The sequence below is a fragment of the Tympanuchus pallidicinctus genome, unplaced genomic scaffold, assembly GCF_026119805.1.
Source record: "Tympanuchus pallidicinctus isolate F22 unplaced genomic scaffold, pur_lepc_1.0 scaffold15, whole genome shotgun sequence".
In the NCBI taxonomy this organism is placed as follows: domain Eukaryota; kingdom Metazoa; phylum Chordata; class Aves; order Galliformes; family Phasianidae; genus Tympanuchus; species Tympanuchus pallidicinctus.
Genome location: NW_026294669.1, coordinates 8,469,076 through 8,493,238, shown reverse-complemented (window position 1 = coordinate 8,493,238; position 24,163 = coordinate 8,469,076). Strand labels below are relative to the sequence as shown.

At 41.0% G+C, this 24,163-nt stretch overlaps 1 long non-coding RNA gene across 1 annotated transcript in view; it reads right to left on the bottom strand.

The window, feature by feature from the left end:
* Positions 1-24,163, bottom strand: part of LOC128077129 (uncharacterized) — a 127,721-nt gene that overhangs the window by 4,390 nt on the left and 99,168 nt on the right. Inside the window, exons 2-3 of the long non-coding RNA XR_008204846.1 lie at positions 21,223-21,279; positions 11,873-11,958 (exon numbers count right to left, since the gene is read on the bottom strand). This is a non-coding gene — a long non-coding RNA (uncharacterized LOC128077129). The remainder of the gene's footprint in view (positions 1-11,872; positions 11,959-21,222; positions 21,280-24,163) is intronic.

The following is a 24,163-nucleotide window of genomic DNA, read 5'->3' as shown; positions in this document are numbered from 1 at the left end:
CTTTCTGGGCAACCTGTTCTACTTGTGCACCAGCTAACAGGAGCAATTTCCAAACCTGTGCCCCAGGCCACCCCAAGCCGTCATGGCAAGGCTGTATGCTGCGCCACGAACTGTGCATGCAGTCTACACTACTTTTTAATAGGAAAATAAACCTTATTTATATTGTTTTAATAGAGGAATTGATTGCTTGGTGTCCTTTTAAAGCAAATAAATTTTAATTCTGGATTAAAATAGCACTTCCGCACTTGAAATCATAGTGAATTTACAGTGGCAACAAAGCTTTCCCTTTTAGCTCTTTATGCGTTTGTCCAGCAGATAATCTTCATCAAAGGCATTTCAGAGCATTTAACAGTGTATTTATCCTTATGGCTGTGAGAATCAGAGCAACCTGATTGTTCCCACTTTATGGTGGTAGAGCTGAGGAAAAGAGAGCCAAATGATCTGCATAGAGTTGCATAAGGGATCTGTTACAGAGCTAGGGTCACCCCTGGGGCTTTCCTGCAAGACATGCTGAAGACTCAGTTTCATAGATGGGACATTTTGATATGCAAAATAACTAGTATAGGCTCTGGTTGAATGTGAAAACACTCATAAAAGAAATAGAGACCGAGATGAGCCTAAAAAGTGGGGAAATTGGTTGGTGAGGAGGGAGGCTGCTGATGAACTTCTTCCTTATGGGTCTCTTCCAGCTCAGGATATTTTATGATTCCACATACTTAGCTGTCTGAAACATGTTCTTTATATTCCCTGCAATGCATAGGATTTGGACTATAAGCAGAAGTCTTGTACACCAGGTGTAAGTCTAGAAGCAATTTTGCTTTGTTCGCAATAGTGTTATTAAGCTCTTGCAGTAGGGGCTTACGACTGATGTGCTGACAGGCTTAATTTCAGGAGCATGTGATTAGGGCAATGGGAATGGCAGTGCTATGCCAGCCCTTGCTTTTACTGGCTGTGACATTGAGGCAAAAACAAAGCCAAGCCCAAGAAACAAACTTTCTCCATCTGCAGACAACTTTTGATTTTGGAGGTGTGCACCAGACGAACCATGATGACAAGCCAATTCCAAACCAGTGGAGGTCCGCGAGTGCTTTTGCTAATATTTATTTTATGACACATTATAACCACTGTGTGCTGCTGTTGCTAGGACCCCTTGGGAAATAAAACTGGAGAGTGCAGTTGTGAGAGCCAAGAGGCCACAACTTTATTAAATGTGATGCAAACCGTGCACGTAGGGGCTCTCTGTCCTGGCTGAGGATGGGCAGAAGTGGGGATGGGTCCTTCACTCTTTATAAGAGAGGAAAACTCAAATGTAATGAGTTTGTGCAGCCTGAGTTCCAACCTCGTTAAAGTGCCATTTCCTTCTCCTTGTAGATCCATACCTGCTCTGGTCCTTTCCTAAATATTAATCATTTGTCTGCTGGGACCGTGCTCATTTTCCATTTTGTTCCACCAGCATTTTTAGGGACTGAATAATTGCTCTCTGGAAGCAATTATAAACCTGGTTAACTCTTTCCTTTCACATCTTCTCTTCCAATCACATTGCTATGCACTGTTTTTAAGGGACATGGGAGGCTGATTCCTCATTCTCTCACTGTCTGATGGATCTTGGAGGTTATACAGAAAAAAAACACAAAACAAAACAAAAAAAAAAAAAAAAGAAAGAAAGAATATTGATTCTCAGACTTTTTTGACAACAGTGGGTTTTTTTTGTTTCTTCGTTTGTTTTAGTTTCTATGAGAGATTGAAAGTGTGTGCAAGGACTCCATGGTTGGCCTGGTGGCCTCTTACTGATGCTCATTTCTAGATAGGGTCCGACAGCTCTCCATAGATGATACATTCATCTCTTTCCTTTTATTTTTATTTTTATTTTTATTTTTATTTTTATTTTTATTTTTATTTTTATTTTTATTTTATTTTTATTTTTATTTTTATTTTTTTATTTTTATTTTTATTTTTTTTATTTTTATTTTTATTTTTAATCTACCACATAAGGGAATGGAGCTATGCACCTTTTCTAACTTAGTGGATTTTTCATTCAAATCCACTTGTGGGAAATGCCTATTTCTTCAAGTTTCAGTTACAAGAGGATGAGTCAGAATTCCTGTTTGAACAAAATACATGGCCAGAACAAAGTCCTAGCCTCCATCCTCCTGCCTTTAATTTTTACTCCTAATATAGGCATTCCCCAAAGTTTCAAGAGAAAAGCAACATGAAAGATGATTTAGAAGCAAAGCTCTTCGCCTGACTGATGCCAGTAACATGGCAAAGCCATGTGTTGATTGTAAATGTGTGGAGAAAAATGCCTGAAGTGAAGAAGTGTGCAGCAAAAAGCACTCTGAAAGTTCTGGTTCTTCAGGGGTCAGATCTTAGAAGCCCAAATTCAGATCCAATAAAGGGAATTGAAGATCTCAATACTAATGAACTATTGCAGGATGCAACAGCCAGCTCCGGGGGTCCTGCTATCCTAGGGCATCAAAGGATGTTATGGAGCTACTGCTTCAGCTAGTCCTCCCATTAGAAGAAGGATATCTTTGCACTGACAGTGAACTCTTTTGATATTTTGATAAGTTCTGTAATCATCTCTTCTTGCCACTCACTGCCATTATGATCCCTAAATGTCTTCTTCTGTGATTTTCTCCTCAGAGGTTTCTGTGGCATTCAATCATCTCTCCCTGACAAAGTGGGAGAACAGAGCATTTGTGGAGGTACCCTGACTCCACAAATTGGAGTGATGGCCACACAAAGGGCTCTGAGAACAATGTGAAGCCCTTAGGAACAAGGCCAAGCATGGCTGCCATGCTCTTCACCATGGTGTCAGCAGAGCTGTGTGCAGCTGAGTGCTGTGCGCTGTAAATAACCTGGCAAATCACAGCTCCTCACACCATGACACCTGAGTGTCTCTCACTGTGAGTTTTTTTTTATTCCAATTACTGTCTTGATATGATCATTCAGATCCACAATGGTTTGTACTTTCTGGAGGTGGAGTAAATTCTTGAGGGTTGAATGCTGTCCCTACCATGACTGCAGTCCATATGTTCTGTTGTTGGTCAGGCTATACCTGGGACACCAAAACTCTACCTCAGCCTGAGCCCCATGCAGGCGTCTTGCAGACCTTCTGCTTGCCACTGATTTCCTTCAAGGAAGCAGCTGCTGATGCCTTTCCATTCAACCACCTTTCCTGGCCACCTTGGAAATTTTCAGCTTTCAAGAGGACTTTTGAGAAGATTGTAGCAAAATAACTGGATCCATTTTGGCTTCAACTGCTACTGACAGGTTAACTTGGCAACAAGGCAGTAGGCAAAACCAAGCTGCTCTCTTTTGTTGAAGGCTTCTTCCTTGACAGAAGAAGAGTTTCTTCTTCTTCTATTCTTCTGGCTGTGGCATTTCCAGCCAGCAGAGCAGAAGTCAGCTGTGAGATCCAGCTGTCAGACTCCCAGCTCTTGCTGGCAAAGCATGAAGTCAGAAATATAGATGAAGGTATTAGGCATGCTTAATGGACTTGCTAGGTCCAGGAGAGATTTTGCAGCTCAATTGAGGACTTCTACCTGGTCTCTTTTCTTGTCTAGGTGGCACTATCTAGTGTGCACTGAAGAGGTTTTTGGCTATTGTAGTAGCCAGCTGTTCTTGTTATTTGTGCAAGGCAACAATACTGCATCCTTTTCTTTTGCCTGTGAACCCTATCCTTAATCAGAGTTTGCCTTGACTACTCATACATTTATTTCCTTAAAACAGACATTTTGTATGAGGATCACTCTCTTAACTATTGAGGCTTTGTGAAGAGTTTGTGATATGCTGTCGTACTTCTTGAACCAGTTCACATGTAAGCAGAACCATACCATCTGTTGCTGTACAGTTTGAAGAGCTTTGGTGGTGAGTGGTGCAGACAGCAATGCAGGAGGTTTGGTCTGCTGGCTGGTAGCTGGAGTGACTTGAAGTATTTGGTCAGTCTGCTTCAATGAGTGCCATTAAGCATAAATGTAATGTCAAAGACAGGTTAAACATTGACCTTCTTGTTCACTTCTTAAAAATTGTTTTTCAGATCACTTTAGATTTCTTGTTTACATAAATCCAATCATTTCATGGCTGTTAAAGAAAACAATGGGCAATGCTGGCATATTGTGTTATGAAACAGATCTGCGTGGATCCTCTTTTGGACACAGAGAATGTTTCAGTCTCTGCACCCATTCAGACTTTGTCTTCACTGCAGGATTTAGAAGATCCCAAATGTTGGTTCTGCACACAATAACTTATTCATAACTTCTTTATATGCCACTATTCTTCCTCATAAATATACTAATAAAACTCATTATAGAAATCAAAGCCAGCTAATACAATATATCTGATGGACAGCTGTCTCTGGATGCATGAATTATAATTACATGAAGCAAGATGGTCTTATTATGCCAGGGCATCTTTGCTCTGAATAAATTTCTATTGCTGGTGTGTAATCCTTTGACTCAGACCAAATAGGCACTTGCCCAGACAAGTCCAACACAATATTATTATTGAGCTAAGCTTTCATTTTGCAGAATTAAATTAGAGAAGTGATGCTGCAAGTTGTGTCTTTGTGTGAGTGTGGCCTGTGCAGGCTGAGGGCTGGGGGGAATGAGAAGCATTCATCCTCCGAATGGATCTTACCATCTCAGCCTGCTTCCAGGCTATAACTTAATGCCATACGCTGATTTAGATGTAGCACTTGTCAGCCAGGAATAAGACTATAAGACACAGACATCCTAGGACTTGACCCATACTTTATTGTGAATACGTGATTGAACTCTGAGCTGAAAGACAGACAGAGACAGCCATTAGTGTGGGAAGGAGAATTTGTTCTGCCATGTAAGATTCCCAAATATCTTAAACTCTGCTCTGTAATTTAATCTTAGGACTCTCTTAGCAAATTTCTCAATAGCATATGCCGAGAGACTTTTCCCAACTTATTTTCCCCCCAGCGCCTTTGCTTTAGCAATCTGCTAATAAAAATGGCTGCACCTATTTTTGAAACACCTCTTGGGACAGTCTCTTTGTGACTGTTTTTAGTTGGAGGGATTTCTCTTTTTACTCTTCTGATATTCATATTAACCAGAACAAACTGATAGTGAAAGCTGAAGCCACAATCCCATAGTAGGTCTCTTTATTTGAAAGGGATCGTCGTTAGGTTTGAATCAAGTTAGCAGAATTTACATGACAGCAATGGAATAGCAGTCCTCTACTTAGGCTGATCTCCAAGGGCAAACCATTGGTGAGTAGTTGCAATTCATTCGCATGAAGTGTTCTGACCCTTCACCAGGAAGCCACAATTATAACTGAGCAATGGCAACATGAGGGGCATGAAGGAAAGATTTGTGTCCTCAAGAAATTTAGAGAGCACCTACAGGCAGAAAGCTTTATAGCTGGGCATCACAGCTATCATACCAAAAGACAAGAGAAAAAGAGCATACCTCTCTCCCCTGTTTACTGTGGGATTGTTTTGAGTAGCAGGCAGAAGCAAGATTCTGAACTTATGAAATATCCAGAGAATATAACAAAACACTGGAAGAAAAAAAACATGCATTGACTTTAGGAATGGAGATTTTTTTTTTTTTAAACAAAATCCCAATACCTCAATTCCTACTAATAAAAAATGAATAGGCCAACATTATAGTTAGCAATAATTAAGTATCAAATGCACAGTGAGAAGCCTATCCCTCCATTTACTATATGTAAGACTTAATTTAAATGATTTCTGCTTCACAAACATACTTAATATCAACAAGAACACTATTTACACTGATTTTTTAATTAAAGGAATTTAGTAATCTTTTATGCTTGCAGTTTGCCTGCAAGCAGATTTTTCCCCCTTCAAATTTATTCTGTCAAAATAGGTAGACAAATTGTTCCTGCAAACATATTTGAATTACAGATTATTTGCCAGTTGTCCATGGCAAGGTGTTTCTGCAGCTAGCTAAAAGTTGAGGATATATCTACCTTTGTCTTCTGAGCACCTTCCATTATCAAGTGGAGAGAAACTGGTGTCTCAAAAAGGTGTTTTTCATCCTATGACAACATATCTCTATTTATTCCCTATGGAAAATCCCTTACAGGCCTTGAGCCTGAAGTTTAGATGGCTGAGGATCTCAGATATTTCGTGACTGGTTGTGTTGGCTCTGGTACCATTTGAGGTCCTTACCAAGCTGATTTAGCATGTATGAACTCACGCTGCTTCTGTCCCAAAGAAATGTCATCTCTTGACTGAACTAATTTCAACTTTAGAATAAAATTTACCATTTGTGAGCATTTGTATGAATGTATTTTAGGAAGCTTGTGTTGTGGAAAAGAAAGGTAATGAATAAAACATATTCTGGCTTGTAGTTTGGTGCTAGATTTGTGAATACAGTAATCCAGCAACTCTAGTGGAATGTGATGCTGTGCTTGAAGGGTGCAATACACTGATGCAGCAGACAACATTGGAAATTGTGTTGCAGTGAGGAATTAAAAAAGAAAATAAAAGAAATAAGTAAGAAAACCTCAAAAAGCTGTTTGATGTGGGAAATGTATATTGATACTCTGCATATACATTACTCTTTAAGGAAAAGAAGGAAGAAAGTAAGGGAAGAAGGGATGAAGAGAAGGAAGGGAAGAAAGGAGTATGGAAGGAAGGGGGAAAGGAAGTAAGAAAGGAAGAAGTAAGGAAAAAAGGGAGAAGTGAAGGAAAAGGGGAAGGATACAGGAAAAGCTATGGTGATAGGTGAAAGGGGATCACTACGAATTGCATAAATTGTTTTCTATGTAGGGCAAGAACCAGACCGGAGAGTGTGCAAAGCCCAGGAGTCATGAGCTCTGCCCTGGCCTTGCCTGCAGGCAGGATGTTACCGAGCTGCTACTTCCAGGATCGCAATGTAAAGCACAGAACAGAGAAGGTGTTTTACATGCTTTTAAACACAGGGACTACCGATGCTGTCACTGCCTGGGTTTGCCGACAAACAACGCACCCAGCTGAGTAATTTATTCTCAGCGTATAATCTTTGACGGCTGAAGAGCAGAAAAGCTGTTTGATTCGTTTGAAAATCAGTGCCGCTGCAAGGTGCGAGAGCGGTATTTAGTATCTATTTTGAAACTGATACTGGAGACAGCTGATAAACTGCCAGAAGATGGGGATTGCAACACACAAAGCTAAAATGTGAAGGGCTAACAAACACTGAGGAAAGCCACTCGTAGGGGAATAGAAATGCGGTGGAGTTTGGACTCAATTTATTTTGCCCTTGTAGCCGTTTGAGCTCCATAAATCTAGTGGGTTAACAGGTGTAGGCTGAACATTTCACAAGGGTGGGAGATCTTGTGCACATCCTCTGCCAGGTGGATTGCTGAAGATGGGGCTCCAGTGCCCTGATTTTGAAGGAATATGGAACAATAAAGAAGTAAAGATAATGGCAAATAAAGGAGTGAAATTTTATGAGGCTCAAACTAAGCTGTGTTTGGTTGTGACTGAAGCTGAAGCCTTGGTCAGTGTTGCCAATAGTCACTATTTTCTTATTCATTATCCATTTTTGGAGACAAGGAAAGAAAGGCTTAAAGTTATCCATTTAAAAAGCGTCAGTGCTCAAAGTGCCATTTTCACAGTCAGCTTTGCTTTGGTAGGATTGGCATTTCATCAAGCATAAGATGAAGAATAAACAAATAGCTAATAGGTTAGTATGGAAAAAAAAGACAGTTTAAATGTCTCAGATATTTGGAAACCAGGACGTAGTGGTGAGTATGCCGACAGTCTTGAGCAGCAGAAAGAAACACATAATGAGGAAATTTGCCATCTGTCTAAGGATAGAGCTTGAGGTTGACCCAAAGGCTCTGAAGTAAAGGACAAACTCAACCAGAGGCTGGGCATGAGCTGTAGAACAAGAAACAGTGAAGATAGGAAGAAGATTTTTATATTTTTTAAATAAAGAAATGAAGCTTTATACTAACTATATTTCCCAAAGATTAATGAAGGGATGGGCTTAGAAAGTGTCTTTTAAGTGATAAGGAAGCTCTGCACATACAGATGGAAATCCACATACAGATGGATTATTTTACTGTTGTGGAGATGAGAAGTGAATTTTTACTGCTGAACACAGCTGAGTCAATAGTCAACCTCCTCAGGAAGAGTATTTCTAGTACTTATGCAGACTGACATCGTCAGTGCATGAGCACCAGCCAGGTACCACAGTCCCGCTCAGGACTTTTTCATGTGAGGCATTATCTGAACATTTATCCAGGGGCTGTCTCTGCCCCTGCCACCAATGTCTCCACTTATGTGCCAGCCCAAGCCATGCTCTTGTTGTTGTCCATAACAATCTATGCATAGGCTTACAATTCAACATGCATGTGAGCCATTCTAACATCCTCTATTAATATGAACAGCTGCAAAATTCAGACAGAATGAGTGAATGGGTGATGGGAAAGAGGAAAAAGGAAATTATGATAGAAAGCAGACAGCTGTGAAGACTAGCGACGTGCCCAGCTGATGGTATCACAATCAGTATTTCTGAAATGTGTAATAAGGGATAAATAAGTCAATAAATAAAATCGACCTGGAAAGGCCACTTGGGAAAGGTGCATAGTCTTGATTACCTAATTACAGCAGGAATATTACAGACATGGAAATAGTACAACAAAGTCCCACAGCGACTTTGTAGATCGGAGGCTCCAAAATGGTTAGTGAAACTAGGTCTGTAACCCTCAAAAAAGGAAAAGATTAAGAGGGGACCAGGAGGAGCTGTGCAGGGCTCTGTGGGGAATGGCAGCGAGCAGGGCTGTGGTTATTAGAGCTAATGTCAGACATCAGAATGAGGGGCAGAGTTCTAGCGAGGTCTTGCCCTGTACAAATGTAATATGTTTCTTTTTTTCTTCCAGAGGGTATATATTATAAGCTACCAGATGCTGCTCTAGAAGCAACCAATCTGACCACATTTCAGATAGAGAAGGAAGCATATGGAGGGAGAGGGGGAGAAGCGCTCTGTCGTGGGGAACAACTGTTTGCTGGAGGAGAGGGCAGGCCCAGCCTGGCCCCCTGCCATCCCCAGCATTTCTCATATCCCTGTGTAATCTTCTGACTTTTGATTTAGATGTTTCCTAAAAATGTGGCCCAGTGGTTGGTATGTACTAGACATTAGCCCAAGAAAAAACAAAACAAAACAAAACACCAACTAAAAACACAACACAACTGTACTGTATCTCATTAAAGAATTTTTAAAGGGAGACTCGGAGGCGCCATTTGCTTCTTGTTACTCATCTCTTGTCTCCCAGGGCTCCGTCCCGATGCGCGGCCCAAGGGAGCCTCGCGTGGAGGGGATGGTGGAGGTGGGCACCGGGGAACAGACGCTGCCCATAGGCACTGGCAGGTGAAGGGACGCGGCTCTGAGAGTCAGGATTGGGCCCGTGCTCGGCAGGTTTACGGCTCAATGAACAGCATTTTTTCCCATAAAACAATTTAAAAGAAAACAGAATTTATCTGTAATTATTTCTTGTTTTCTCCGACCAAACATTCCAACACCAATATTGCTGTAGGCGCAGGCAGCGCTGAACATTGGGAAGTGGATTTTGTAAACAATTTCTCAAAGCACTACAAAGTTTAAATATTAATTTGGCTGTAATTGGCAGAGAAGCAATTAAAAAGGCTATGAAGCCGACTTTCTCCCTCCTTTACTTTCTCCTCCCTTTTCATTTAACCACAGTATAGAAAGTAGATGTAAAACAATAGGACCCTGAGCTGTACAGCGTTCTAAGCCTCGCTTGCCTTAAAGCTACAATATGGATTTAATTTATATGCAAATGTAAGCAATAAAAAGCCAGGCACTGTAGAAATTACAGTATTTTTCATAGATGCTCCACCAGCACACAAGGCTGCCTTGATTTCCAACATGGAGCTAATTATTGCTGGTCACTGAGCTACCTTTTTCTTTTAATATCTCACTCTTTCTCTCCCTCTCCTTTTAAAGAATGTGTAAATTATTTTCCCGAGACGGAGAGAAAGAGAGGGAGAGAGAAAGAGCCAAAGATTGGGGACAAGTGAATGAAAACAGCCAGAAATATCTCCTGTGAGATTCAACATCAGGATAATTTCACAGTCTCGCTTTTTGACTGCTGTGTCCCGAAGCTGACCAGCACCATGCAAGGCTGATCAAAGGCCATCGGAAACATCAAGTAAGCCTAAATGGGGCTAAAGTATGCTAATAGAGAAGCTAAATGTACTTTAATCCCGGTATAATACAAGGTAACTCGGAGGCAGCGAAGGGCCTTGTTGCCTTTCCCTACTGGTCCCGGACCCCTGCGAGCCCTGAATAGAAGCCGCTTCCTATTCTTCGCCCGCCGGGGCGCGGGTCCTCAGATGCACACCCGTCCCCTCCTCCTCCGTTTACCCAGCGTCAACAGTCGGCTGAGCAAGCCTCCTCCGCTCCTTAGATCAGCACCCTGTGACCTTCCACATTTAAGCACAGGCCATTAAGCTAAGCTTTCCAGCTGTTGCCTGAATTATGAAGGATTTTTTTTTTTTTTTTTTTTTTTTTTTTTTAGGGGAGGGCAGAGCTTAGTGGAACACTAGGCAACAGCCCCATGCCTGCACCCACTGCCACCCAGCTTGCTGCAGCCCGAAATAGGTTTTCTGGGTGAGGAGAGGGGCTGCTTTGAAACCGCTGCTACCCGTGGTTGTCTGGCTCTGTCCTCATTGTGCCCTGATCTAATTTTAGGGAGAGGAAAGGGAGCTGATGGACCTGGGGCTGAGATCTTGTGAGAATCCTCCTGATTGCAGGGCAACTTTCCTCTTAATTCTTCTGATTCATTTTTAGATGCTGACTTCAGTCCTTGCTGCGGGAGGAAAAAGGGTGGTGGTTCCACCCGTGAAATGCCGTGCTTTGGTGGGTGCTTGCAAAACTACCACTTGCAAACCCCAGATTAAAAAGAAAACTGATGTAATTTTAAAGCCCGCCAACTGCCTTAGTGACTGTATCAGAAGATTAAAAACAAAGGTTTCATTGAAGCGCTACCTCCCACTGTGCAGCTGAAAGTCTTATGGCGGAGGCAAATGGTCCTAAATATCTCTCTGCTAAGTACAAATTACATACTGGATATATTAAGTTGTAATGGTGCATTTTCGGGAGTCACTTTGCTTGTGTGAGAGCATCAGTTAAGACTCCAAAAATGCTGACTGCGTGGCACATGGACACAAAAAGGAATTTGACTTTCACAAAAAATGTTTTGTTCATATTAAATGCTTTTTGCCTCTGCCTCCCCCCATCCCCCAGCTCAGCCTGGAGTCTCAAATGCCAGACCCAGTGTGTACAGTAACTCTCTCTGAAATCCGTGGCAGAGAAATAGTATCCTGGCCTGGCAAACTACTGTCTGCGCTTGCATTCCTACTCTTTGCCCCTCTGTGCTAGGGCTTGTAAGAACCCTTCGGATCAGCTGAAATGTAACTGAATAAAGATGCTCCAGAAAATGTCCTTTTAATGTGGAGTTATTTTCCATTTGCATAGGCAACATCCCTTAACTCAGTACACGTGCTGTAAGGCTTCACTTAATAGAAACATTCGCATAAAACTTAATGATTAGCCTTCATTCTGCTCCCAAATGATCAATAAAATGCTAAGTTAATACTGAAAGTGCAAAAGTGTCTATGAGTGTGCAGAAACTTGCCTTACTGTGTTGGATGTAGGTAAATAGTATCTATGGAAGCAGAGGAGAGCAGAGCTCACAGCTGGATGTGGTGGTGCCACTGGCGGTCCCAGCGGCCCTGTGCCCCTCAGCAGCTCTCCCTGTGTTTGCACACACCCTGCTACAGCTCTGAAGGTGTGCTCATACACACACTTCTGCGTCACATAACAGTGGGATGGAGTAGAAAAATTACAAATGAAAATCTACCTACCTGCAACAGTCTCCTTTCATACCACTGTGATAGACTGCTTAGCAAATGGTGAGGTGGTGCAATTCTTCCATAGGAATCATTTGCAACTAATAAATAAGATAAAAATAGCATACATGAAAACAACAGATAAAAGTTTATCTAACATAACAACACAGTTTTGCCCAGACCCCTTTAGGTCTTTCTCATGCAAGTTACATGGAAGACCTAATTTTAGAAAATAAAATGTGTAGGATCCAGCAGGCCATGTTTGGTCATTATAGAGTTAATATTGGAAAGATGTGCTTGACAGGGAGCTCCTGCTAAAATAATTCAGCTCAATTCTGCTCCTGCTTACCTTTGTGGGAATAAATTCCCCATTTTTTGGTGCCTATATCTACATACCCACCCACCCACCCACCCAGCAGGGACATTACCTCCTGTCCTCCTCTAGGATGAACTGAACTGCAGTTGAGTTGTAATTAGCAACAGACTTGGAAAAGAAAAGCATTTACAGGACTCTCTTCTGTTCAGCTATAATTTTTTGAACTCTTTTTTAATTAACAGAGATTCTTCCCAACACAGATGAAATCTGGACTGAAATCTTTTCACAAAGACCCAAATGCTCTTCTCAATGCACAATACCTTTTCAAGTCTATTTCTCCACTGCTCTTTTAAAAATAAAAACTTAGAAAAAATTAAATGGCCAATGGAGAATGGGTGATTTCAGTCCCAAACAGTTCTAGTGGTACTCTTTGAAGTTACTGAAAAGTCACTAATTCAGAGGTATCGAATGAAAAGATATAAGGAGTCCACCCCCCGTACATTTCAAACCAAATTGAAGGAATTAGTGTTTGTATGCTGCCACAATTTACAAGATAACAATCATCTGAGGTCCAATGGACAACTCAAATACGTTTCTACTGAAACCAGTAAGCAAGTGCAGAGCTCACTGACAGGCAAGGTGCAGCCTTCTATTACAGCAGGAAGTTATAAACCCTACTGAGTGACAGTAATTGTGAGAGCACATAGCAAAGCTAATAAAAAGAGTCTGTCATTAGTGTTTGTTAAACCATATGCACTTTAATAACAGAGACAGGGTAGGTGTGCTGTGCATGCAATCTAATCTATGGTTAATACACACACAAAGCAGACGATGTGGTGGACATTGTGCTTAGTGACTGCTAAGTTTTCCCACATTCAGCATTTTCATTCTAGAAAAATCATTGCAAATATAAAGAAGAGCTGAGATAAGGTGGTGCCCAAAAATCCCCTTCCCTCTGCTGTGACTTACAGTGTACAAATCTGAGTCTTATACTTGAAATCTTTTGTTCCACTAACATTTCCTAGGCCTATTTTGGGCTTGTTTGGCATTCCTTTCTCCAACAAGATGAGGTAGCTTTACTCCACAAAGAGGTGGCAACGTTTCTTCTCATTCTGAGAAGTGAACACTCCCAAAATGTAATTCTGCATGCTGTAATATATGAAATTGTATATACTTTATCAATATAATCTTCTTCTGATATTAAAAAAGCAGTTAAGAAAGCCACCCAGTAACACTAACCTGGTTTACTTCTCTGAGCCACTACTCTGTGGCTCAGATGGGATGTTTACAGTTTAGGTGGGTGGCAAATTCTGAGAGGAAGTACCAGTTGATTATTTCTCTGAATCATTCTTGGCCCCATGTCTGAAACCAATAGCTATTTGCCTGCAGAGTAACTAATTAGAACAATTAATCTGAGTAGTAGGACAAGCTGTGAGACTATAACCTGACCCAGGCACACCCTCCACTAACTCAAATTTTGATCAATGCTCAAAATACCATGGAAGGAGGTGAGAAGCATTGGGGTATGCGTGGGGCTGGCACTCTGGTTCTGTTTCTGCAGGGCTGTTGCTGTGACGTGCAGTGAGACCTCAGGCAACCCATTTTCCCCTCGTCTCTGAAGCAGGCCAATGATATTCGCTGCCTTGCTGAGCTTTGTGGATGTCAGCAGCATGTTGTGAATGAAAAGTTAAGTACCTTTCAAAGCCGGCCAAGAGAAGAATTGCATTTTTCTTCCTAATATCTATTAGCTCGGAGCAACAGAAGAATTCGCCTTGCCACTGGCTCTCTTGTCTTGTTTGGAGATGTGGAGCCAGCCCGATCGTACCCACTAGATATTTGTTTTCAGCGTCGCATGAAAGTAGAGCAAAAGAAAGATCTTTTGTGGGGGTGACATGCCTGGAAATATACTTGTCCAAAGCAAACAGCTCTTGTTCTTTCTTCAACTAATTCACAATAGTGATTCAATTCAAAAAGATATTATTTTAGTCAAGAGAACGGTACCTATATTCCTCCATTTAGAAAGGGCGGTGACAGGTTTCCCATGTTGATTTGCAGAAGGTATAATTTCAACAGGAGCATCTGGCTCCTTTGTGAGCTTCAGAAGCAATTGTGTGGCGCTGGCTTTAGGTCGGTGACTGGTTGAGTCATGTGGGCAGCCTTTGACGTGTCTGCGCTGCTTTCCTGCTCCACTTGGTTTTGTTTTGACTCCCTTTTGAGATTCCTAAATATGCAGCCTTGTTCCACAGATTCCTTGGGACAGTTTCATTCATAGGTACTGACAAGGACTGCTGTTTCGCCAGTGCTAATGGATCCATTCTTACAGTGGTGCTGTGTGTCACATTAGCCGACAGCTGCTTTCAGCACGTTTTTTTTTTAGAAATCCTCTTAGGGACGGGAGAAGAAGGATCTCTATGTAGAGGAGCTTTCAATCTTCACAACATACCATGCCAGGTTGTTTGAGAATTTACAACCACTTGTGAGCCTCCCTGGTACAATAACGCATAGTGTGTTGCTTCTTCCTTCTTTAGACTGCCAAATCCCGGCTCTTATCTTCCAGCTATATCTATAGTTAAATAACCTGAACTCATTTTCTCTCGTCTGGTATTGAGTGATTTGACTTTTTTTTAAACTCAGTTTACATGAATGAATTCGCAGCAATTGTTTTTTCATCGAGGTGGTGTTAGCTTACTGCACTTGATGTGAGAGAGTGGTTCAAGGGTGTCAGCTACTTTGTCTCCTGCTCAACAAAATCTCTGGATCCACTGGGCACCATGCATCAGATGTGTGCTGTTACCCCTACCTCTGTGAGCAGCAGAGCTTGTCTACTTCCTTAGGTGTACCAAGAGGGGACTGTGACTGAAGTATATTTAAAGAGATAACCGGGAGACCATGGCATTGCCATGTTTAGTGTTCTGGTTATCTTTGGTAAGAAAAGAGACACACAGTGCAACTAGAGAAGGAAAGGGTATGCATGGGATAAGATACAAGGAGGAGTCTATAACTTTAGTAAAATAACAGCAGCATCAAAACCATCAAAATATTATGGTACTACTGAGAAATACAAAATAATACATGGGGGGAAGCAACAGCCCAAGTACAGTATATCTGATCTTTTAATGTAGGTGGAAAGGAAAAACAAAACAACTGGCTCATTTGCAGCTAGAAAGTTGAAGAGCTATTACCAGGCTCTTTCCAAGTGATGATAGCTTCCCCAAAGTACTTTCTCAATTAAGCATCTCTAAAGCCATCCCAGCTGTTTCTTTGCAGACTGGAGCCACTGCTGTTGTGAGATCCATGTAACAGAGTGAGTTGTCTTACTCAGTAATGGAAATGCTATCAATCAAATATAGATGCTCTCTCACTCCACAGATCCCTCCCACTGGCACAGAGTTTGGTGTCACGTTGCCTAAATTGCTCTAATTAATGTAATCAGTTAAAAACATTCTGTTCCAATGTCACCAATGCCTTCCAGACTATACGGCCCAGTTAAATACATTAATTTTATTGACTAAGACAATTTCTTGAGGTAAATCTAAATGAATATTAGAATCATTTTTTAAAATGATTAGCAGAGTAACATGTAAGAAAAAGTTTGCAGGCAGTAATGACATAATTGTAAAGAATGAAGACTAACAAAACCTATTGCTAGAACTGGACCTATTGCCAGACTCAGAACCTACAGACAAATCAAATAGACTTGTTTGCCCAAAACCAATGTGTCATGGCAAGGTGAATAAATGTGATGATGCTCATTTTATTACCATTCTGGAGCCAATATCCAGTTGCTGGAAGATAAAACAGATGAAAGAACAGATACTTATGATCCATTTCAATGTGCCACAGTGAAGGAAGTCACTCCCTAAGTCTGCTTACTTGGCTCAAGGTGTGCTTTACAGAAAGAAGCGGATGGAATCTACGATGGAGTCTTTGGCATTGTGCTTAAACCATCATAAAGCACTATGGCCAGATGCAAAGTGAAAGCCAGATGAATACTTTTTATCTGCTACTGAACTGTTTAGAATCCAAAGAGCATATAGTCTTCATCTTCACAAAAGCAATAGACATCTCTAACATGAAGCTACTATAAATCATGATCATTTAAACACATCCAGTCTGCCTTTGCCTCTGGAAAGTTGGAAATACAGGTGCAGGAGATCTCTGTGAATGTTTACTGGTTTGGTATGATAAGAGTGCTGACCCTCAGGAGGTCCATGGGAATCCAAAGGGTGCTGATCTGGATAGGAAAAAGATGCATGGGACTTGAATCACATCAGTTTAAAACTGTACTTTCATTGAGATGTGTGGGAATAAAGAGACTCACAGGACAAGATGAGTATGGTATAGCCCACCAAGAACAGTAGATACATCTGCTCATTTTTGTAATACATAATTGCCTACAGTATCACATTAGGAATACTAAGTATCCAATGAATCTTGGTCATCTACTTAGCAAAAATAGATATGAAAAACAATTTTTGTGTGTTGGGGCTTGAACAAAACCACATAAACATAGAAACTTGTAGGCCATTTCACAAACACAGAGTTATCTTTGCCCCCCACAGTGAGACCAAATATCAAAAGACAAAGTAAGTACTTAGTACTTTTGCCATGCCACCATTTGCTATTCTCACAAGATGGAAGGAGACATGAAATGCCTGCTAACGAAAGTCAGGGTGGAAGCAAACCAAGACATCTGAATTTGGTCACCAGGAGGATTCTACTGTATCACTGACCAGACTTAGAATTTGTCTCCAGACAGTTTATAGCCACCAAAGCACGTTATACTTCAAGCTCTAAATATATTCAAGTTAGTCATGTTGCAAAACCATCTTAAGTTGAATCTCTGAACGTTTGTAATGAAATCTGTCCTCTCTCTGAACTAAAAAATCAATTCTCTGGCATAGTATTACAACCAGCTTTGAGATAGATATCTGGTTGCTGTAGAATAGCAAATATTCAGGACATCCTAAATTTATGTTCCCAGTAAGCTGAATAATTATTTTCTTCTGTAGGTGTGTGACTCTAGCAATCTTGATGAAGATTTCATAATAACACAAGAGTTCAGTTATAGATATTTACTTATTTCCAACAGCAGTGTTCAGATTAATATCAATCAGACTTGCTCAAAATAGAGGTAAAAACAGCTTCCGGGGATAATGGCTGTACACAGCAGGCTCTAAGTTTGCTAAAAAAGCTAATTCTGAAGTTGTGTTAGCAGGAGGAAGTTTTACAAGAGAGGTATACTGTAAATAAGCCATCACTATTCTAACTGAAAGTATAGGCAGCTAGGTCTAGGAAGAAATGTTCTTCCTAAACATATTTTCCTTTAGTTTTTATTCTTTATAAAGTTCACAAAAGCATCTTTTCCTCTAATGATATCACTGGTAACATAACCAGAAACATCCCTTTCATCTATACAACACAAATGAATCTGAGAAAACACCAAAAGTGCCCCTCGATCACAAAAGTCTCAGATTTTGTGACCAACTTGACCTTAAACATTTTGAAAAAACTTTTAAAAAAGTTACTGCAGTATTAAATGATTATTTGGCTTTTGTTAATTTCCAGCATACTACAAATAATGCTGCATTTTATTTCCATCATAAAGCACCCTAAAATCTGAGCTTACTTTCATCCTACAAAAATGCCAAAGATTCTTTGAAGCATTCATTTTGTAACCATGACTCAACTTTCCATCAATTATGTCATATGAAAAAATTCTGGAGAATACTTCAACAATGTCCTCAGAGCTTTTAAATACTCCTTGTGCCTATAAGACTCAGCTAAGAGCAATCTCATGCACTCAGTGCATGCCAGTAGATTAATTTTGCAACCTTAACAGTATTGAAATAGGAACAGATAAAGGACAGTTGAGTAGCATATTGCAAGTGACTGAAACTTGCAGAAGAGAGGGGCAGTGAGGTGAACTTGTTGGTCAAACGATGAAAGAAATGACTGAGGAAGGAATGGGTTTTAGCCTCTGGAGTTTGTTGGGCTTATTCTTGGAAGCAGAGGGCTTACAGGAAAGGCTGCTCCTGCACAGTGAGGGTACATGCATTTTGAGCAGCTCTACACACACAGAGGAGTTATGCTGCTCTGCTGCACCTCACATCCCTGTTGCAGTTGCTGACAACACATCCCAAATCTGGTCCTGCTCTCACTGTGGGCTCTGAATCCTACAGACCCTGTCCAAATCCAGCACTGGAGCTTTCTCCATTGCTTTTACCACTGTTTCAGCAAGAGCTGAAGCCAAGAGATCATCTAGGTGACATGACCCCACATATGCTGCTCATTGAGGTGGGTGCAGGCCAGCATTTAGATTGATTTAGGTATAGTTTGGGTAAATACAAGTCATCAGGCTCAATACAGGAGAGACTGGAGGAAATTTTATGGCTCAACTTGTGCTGAAGGTTGGATCGGATGATCTAATGGTTCCCACTGGATTTAAAATCCACACATGCAGCAAAAAAGTGCTTGCACTAATCTTGATGATCTTACATTTTTCTTTCAGTTGTGCTGGCACCATGGGTGTCTGTGTGACTGTGATGTTGGGAAAACCTATCCTGAAGAATATGTGGATCTGGAGAAACTGAACTTTGGATTCTGATATCTTCAGCGGCTTGCAGAATTGCAGAATTTGATCATCTTTTTCTTTTTCTTTTTCTTTTTCTTTTTCTTTTTCTTTTTCTTTTTCTTTTTCTCTTCTCTTCTCTTCTCTTCTCTTCTCTTCTCTTCTCTTCTCTTCTCTTCTCTTCTCTTCTCTTCTCTTCTCTTCTCTTCTCTTCTCTTCTCTTCTCTTCTCTTCTCTTCTCTTCTCTTTTCTTTCCTTTTCTTTCCTTTTCTGCAAATACCTGCAGCAGCCACACTGAGCTTATCCAGCTTGGGGCTGAGCATAGCCTCACGTGTGATCCTGAGTTAATAGCTTTTTTTTTCTTTTTCTTTTTCTTTCTTTCTTTCTTTTTTTTTTTTTTTTGTTTTTTGTTTTTTTTTGTTAACTTGCAGCAAAGTTGGAAAGAAAAAAAAAACACAAAAAAACAGCCCCCAAAACCACAAGATAAATCTGAATAATACATACATTTTGGGAAATGGTGAACTGTTCATGGAACAGACATGAGCAGAAAAACAAGCTAAATTAGTCAGATGATTTATTCATTGTGTATGATTCACTGCATTGCTAGCTGCTTCCTTCTCAAGCCATAGAAGCTAGTGTATAAACTGATACAGGAAGAGTGGGATCGATAGAGAGAAGCCTCTCCCTCCTCTCCAAGGAAAATAGGTCACCTGTCCCTGCTACACTACTCTCCAAGCGCAAGGCACATCTCAATAGACCAAGCCTTCATTTCCAGCTAATGAAGTTTGTGTTTTTCAGGGCAAAATTTGCACAAGGAGTGTTTCCTTCCTTCCGATCGGCTCTCAAACCCCTGCTCGCTTTGCCCTATTCCCTTCCCCCATCCTGACAGCTCTCATTGTTCCCAGATGATGGCTGTTTGCCGGTCCAGGCGAAAAAGATTTTGTGGTCTAAATTCAGTGTCCCCAAGACAGCTGGTGCTGTAGCGGAAGGAAAGCTCCCTGCAGCCTGGGGTGATGCTCAGCATGGGATGGCTGCTCCCAAGCAGACCAGGTTGGAGGTGTCATTTATGACTGAGATGGACACGGCACTGATAACCAAGATGGAGGTGGACCATCCAGGTCAATGGGGCTGGTGGTCAAAGCAGAGGGATGATGTAGAAGCACATTTACAGAGACCTGCCCTTGTTCTACCTGATCTGCATAAAACTACAGAGATTGGAAGCATCTCTGAGGCCCCTTTTACCTCCTAAACAAGGAATGATATATTCTGTGGCCATGTCTCTGCTGAATTTCTTGCACACAGCACAACCCACTGTTTATCATGTGACTATTTATAAACTGCTGTGGAAAATTCAGAAATAGCTTGTTCTCATCATACAGATCTGAGTGGAACAGCTGGAAATACTGACCAAGCTGGATCTGCACAGAAATTACGCACAAAGCTCCTGTGGATGGTATTTATTAGGAAGCTGGTGCGGAAGAGTTGCCAGCTCTGGATGATAAATATATTGAAAACTTGGGAGAGTGGGGTTTATTTACTGGCCCATCTTTAATTAATTAGGGAAGACAAACAATTATGGGAAGATGCTGCTGGCTGGACTACCTGATTCACAGTGCAGTCAATGGGCTAATGGAGATGTTTGCTTCTGCACTGCTGGTCTGTGGTGCCCTTCCCCTGTGATGACTCTTCCATGGCTCACATGAGGCCAGGCACCTGTGTGGTGTTTGCCATCCAGCCTTTAGCAAGGGATTTGGAAAATAAAAGCAAAGCAGGAATCAGTGAGCCTACTAAGCAGCAGCCATTCCAAGTGGGGAGGTGAAGAGCAGATGGGGCTCATCAAGGCAAACTGCTCCCCAAGGGTGGTTTGGTCACTCTAGACTCTGGAGAGAGCAAAATACCTCTTGGGTCAATACTTTGGTCATGAAGTCAGATCTTCAGGGCTAATATTCTGGAGCAAATACTCAACTGCATCTGAGGGCTGCGCTTTGTCTACTAGAGGACATCTGTTATTATTAAATCATGGCTCAGGTGGAATTTACTTCAGGAGACCTACAGTAAACATTTGAACCTGCTGCGGAAGTTCAGGAAAGAAGGCTCATCTGTTGCAAGGATCTTGAATTATGCTCAGCTTGAATGAGATCCAGGCCCAAACTGATAGCTTACCTCCTAGCCTTTTGAGAAAATTGAAATCCAGAGTTTTGTGGCCAGCATGACATTCACACTTAAAAGATTTCTGCAAATCCTTCAAAAATCTACTCCAAAAATACATCCTTTATAGAATAATCATTTCCCTCAAGTTTGGCTAAAACTGAAGAAACAAATGAGAAGCATAAGCCATTATGCACATCAGAATTTTCTTTTCTTTGTTTTAACCAAGCTCTTAATTATGTAGTTAACAAAAGCAGATGTAGTCAACAGGTGGATGGAGTCAAAGTGCCATACAGGCAGACCAACACAATTCTTGAAGTCCCCAGTTACCTGCAACCATGCAGTGATCTGTTGTGAGTGTGCACGTTGGTATGGAGGCTCCTCAGTCTGGGGAGAAGAGAAAGAAGAAAGAAGGAAAATGTTAAAATACGATTTTTCCTCTCTTCTATTTTCCCTTCCTTTAAAAAAAAAAAAAATATATATATATATTTATATGGTAAAATGTGGGCAGAACAGAAATATGAATTTATAATGCATGACAATTCAGCAGAATGGCAGACTATGACAACTATTGTGGTACCATATATATTTGTTCTGTTCCATTGGGAAAATATATATCATTCAAGTAACAAATCATTTGGACAAATGCAGCTACATGGAAAACATCCATTGCATGAGGACACTCATTTACAATGAACTGCGCACAGAGAGATGGCAAGATTTCCTGGTGTAGTTGGTGACAAAGGGCTGCCATGTGATTGTTTCTCTGGAGCTTACTTGTTGGTTTAAGTCACAGTCAGAAACCACTTCTTGTATACGAAGTTATGGGACAGAACTGACTCCTTTTCTGTAACAGTATTCTGAAGCAGTGGAAAAAAACATCACACTTGACAAATCAAGATGGGCAGCAGAAGGCTTAGCGCCTGGGAAGAGGGATACGTAGGAAAGGATGGAATAAGGCTTAAAATCACATCCAAATAATTTTGCTCGGTACTAGAGTAGCTCCCCAGCAACACATGTTGAGTATCCTTGAACATATCAGAGTTTTTTGAAAATAGGATATTAGCCAAAAATGCACTTTGATTATCTTACATTGTCTTTGGAACTAAAACTGAATTATTTTGAGTGGTCTGGCTGAAGAGAGTTGGGAGAGAAAAAAGAAGAATCAAATAAGGAGTTGCCTATTAAATCGGGTAAATCTTTTACTTCATAGCCCAAATACAGAGACAAGGAAGGGAGATTTCCATTTCTTCCTCTCCTTGTGGGTCACAAACCTCTGAGCTTTGCTCCTGGGGGACCTCCTGAGCCCAAAGTCAGAGATAGTGCTGCTCCCAACTACCTCAACCCATTTTCTCTTTTGCGTAAGCTATTAAACATCTCTGGATACAGGCAGCTGAATGGCAGCCTCTTCACTGTGGATAGGCTGGTCAAAGATGGAGCTTTTCTCTTGTTGATGAGGCTTGTTTTGAGTAGGATGTTGAGAAAATGCTTAGCAATAGGCTGAAAAAAATCTCTAAATACTGAAATATGAGACATGAGAATTTTATCCTGGGAGGGTGACACTTTTCTTCCTCACTTTTCCTCCCCAGCTGACACTGCCAAGAGAGTATAAATCAAATCACGTAATTCCTTTAACAATTTTGGCCTTCTGTCTTCATTTACTTTCTTATGCTTTTATTAAAAAATAGTCACAGTGATCACTTTTGTATGCTGAGAGATATCCATGAGTTGTATCCACTGAGTTTAATACAGCATGACCACTGAAGTCTGTATATACTTTCAGAGCTTCCTATCCAGCACTGTACACAAGACATCAGCTATTTTACCCTTTCAATATAAACTACTTTTTTTTTTTTTTTTGGCTCTTGCAATATATTATTAAAAATTGGGAATAAAATTAATTTATTTTTCAGGCAATAAATTAAATAGTGATGACTCTGGAGAAAATATTGCGCATTACTTTAACCACAAAATAAATCCTAATGAAGATGACATGTTCTCATGTCCCAGCATGTACACTAGTCAGCGTATCTAAAAATGCACCTCATCTTTTAATTATATCTAGGCTTGGAGTAGTCATCTCTTTAATGGCAATCAAAATATTTCCACACGCAGAAAGAAAAGCTCACAGCCTTTGAAAATGTTGTTGTTTGTTTTTTTTTTTTCTGTGAACATGAGGTGAGCAGATAGCCCGAGCCCTAGGATCAGTGATGCAAAGGCAGTGGTGGAGCAGGGGGTGGCTCTGGGAGGAGAGGGCTGCAGGGAGGGTTGGAGCTGCAGAAGGAAGCGCGGAGGTAAAGTTTCCCTTGTCTCCTTTGCATATTCATGGCATGGACCCGGCTGTTGAATCATAGTTTTCCTTTGCTTTCTTAACAGATTTCTAGATGGAAAATGTGGTAGTGGTTTATATAGCGCACATCCAAACTCACTGCTGGTAATAAATTAAAAATTCTTTAAGTGTGCCATTATTTTGTCAGTTCCAAGAAAGGTTCAAAGGTAAACGTTGATTTTGGTACAGTGGTGGCGATTCTGCAAGTTTTGCCCACAGAATACCAACATATCTTTCAATGAATACTTATGAGCTATTGATTAAAAGAAAGAAGTTGCAGAGCTTGCGGTGCAAGGCATGATGCATGTTTGGGAAGCTGCGCAAATGTCTCTATATTAAATGTATTTGCCCGATCTCAAAAGATCATGCTGGAACTGTAAATTGTAACCCCTAGCAAAAGTGTAATGTTGATTCAAAGCAGGCATCTTTCTATTAGATTGTTTGAACAGATCTCCTTAGACAATGATCATAACCTCCCTCTCTGTTCCTTCACACATAGGTTATGATATCTATACTCTTCTCCCTGCACGTGACTCCACTTTTATGAGCTGTCTCAGGCTCTCCTCTGATTTTATGCTTGAAGCCAACAGGGATAACACGAAGCCCTGAACATAATGACAGCCTCTGCATTCAATCACTCCTTGCAGTAAAGCAGGGACACGGAAGGGATGTGAGGGATGCTGACTGGCTGAGGAGAAGCTGGACAGTGCCGGACGGGACTGAGATTGCTGGGATCCGTGTTTATAGGGTAATGCAGCACAGATCAGCAGCATGCCTCACTCCTAGGAATGTCCCCGCAGTGCACATCAGTCCCATCGAAACGAGCCGCGCTGTGTCGCTGGGCAGCCCACGTGCTGCCGAAGTGAATTACACTCGGTACAAAGCCACCTATAGAAAGAGACCTGTTTTTTTTTTTTTTTTTCCCCGTGTAGAAATAGAAAT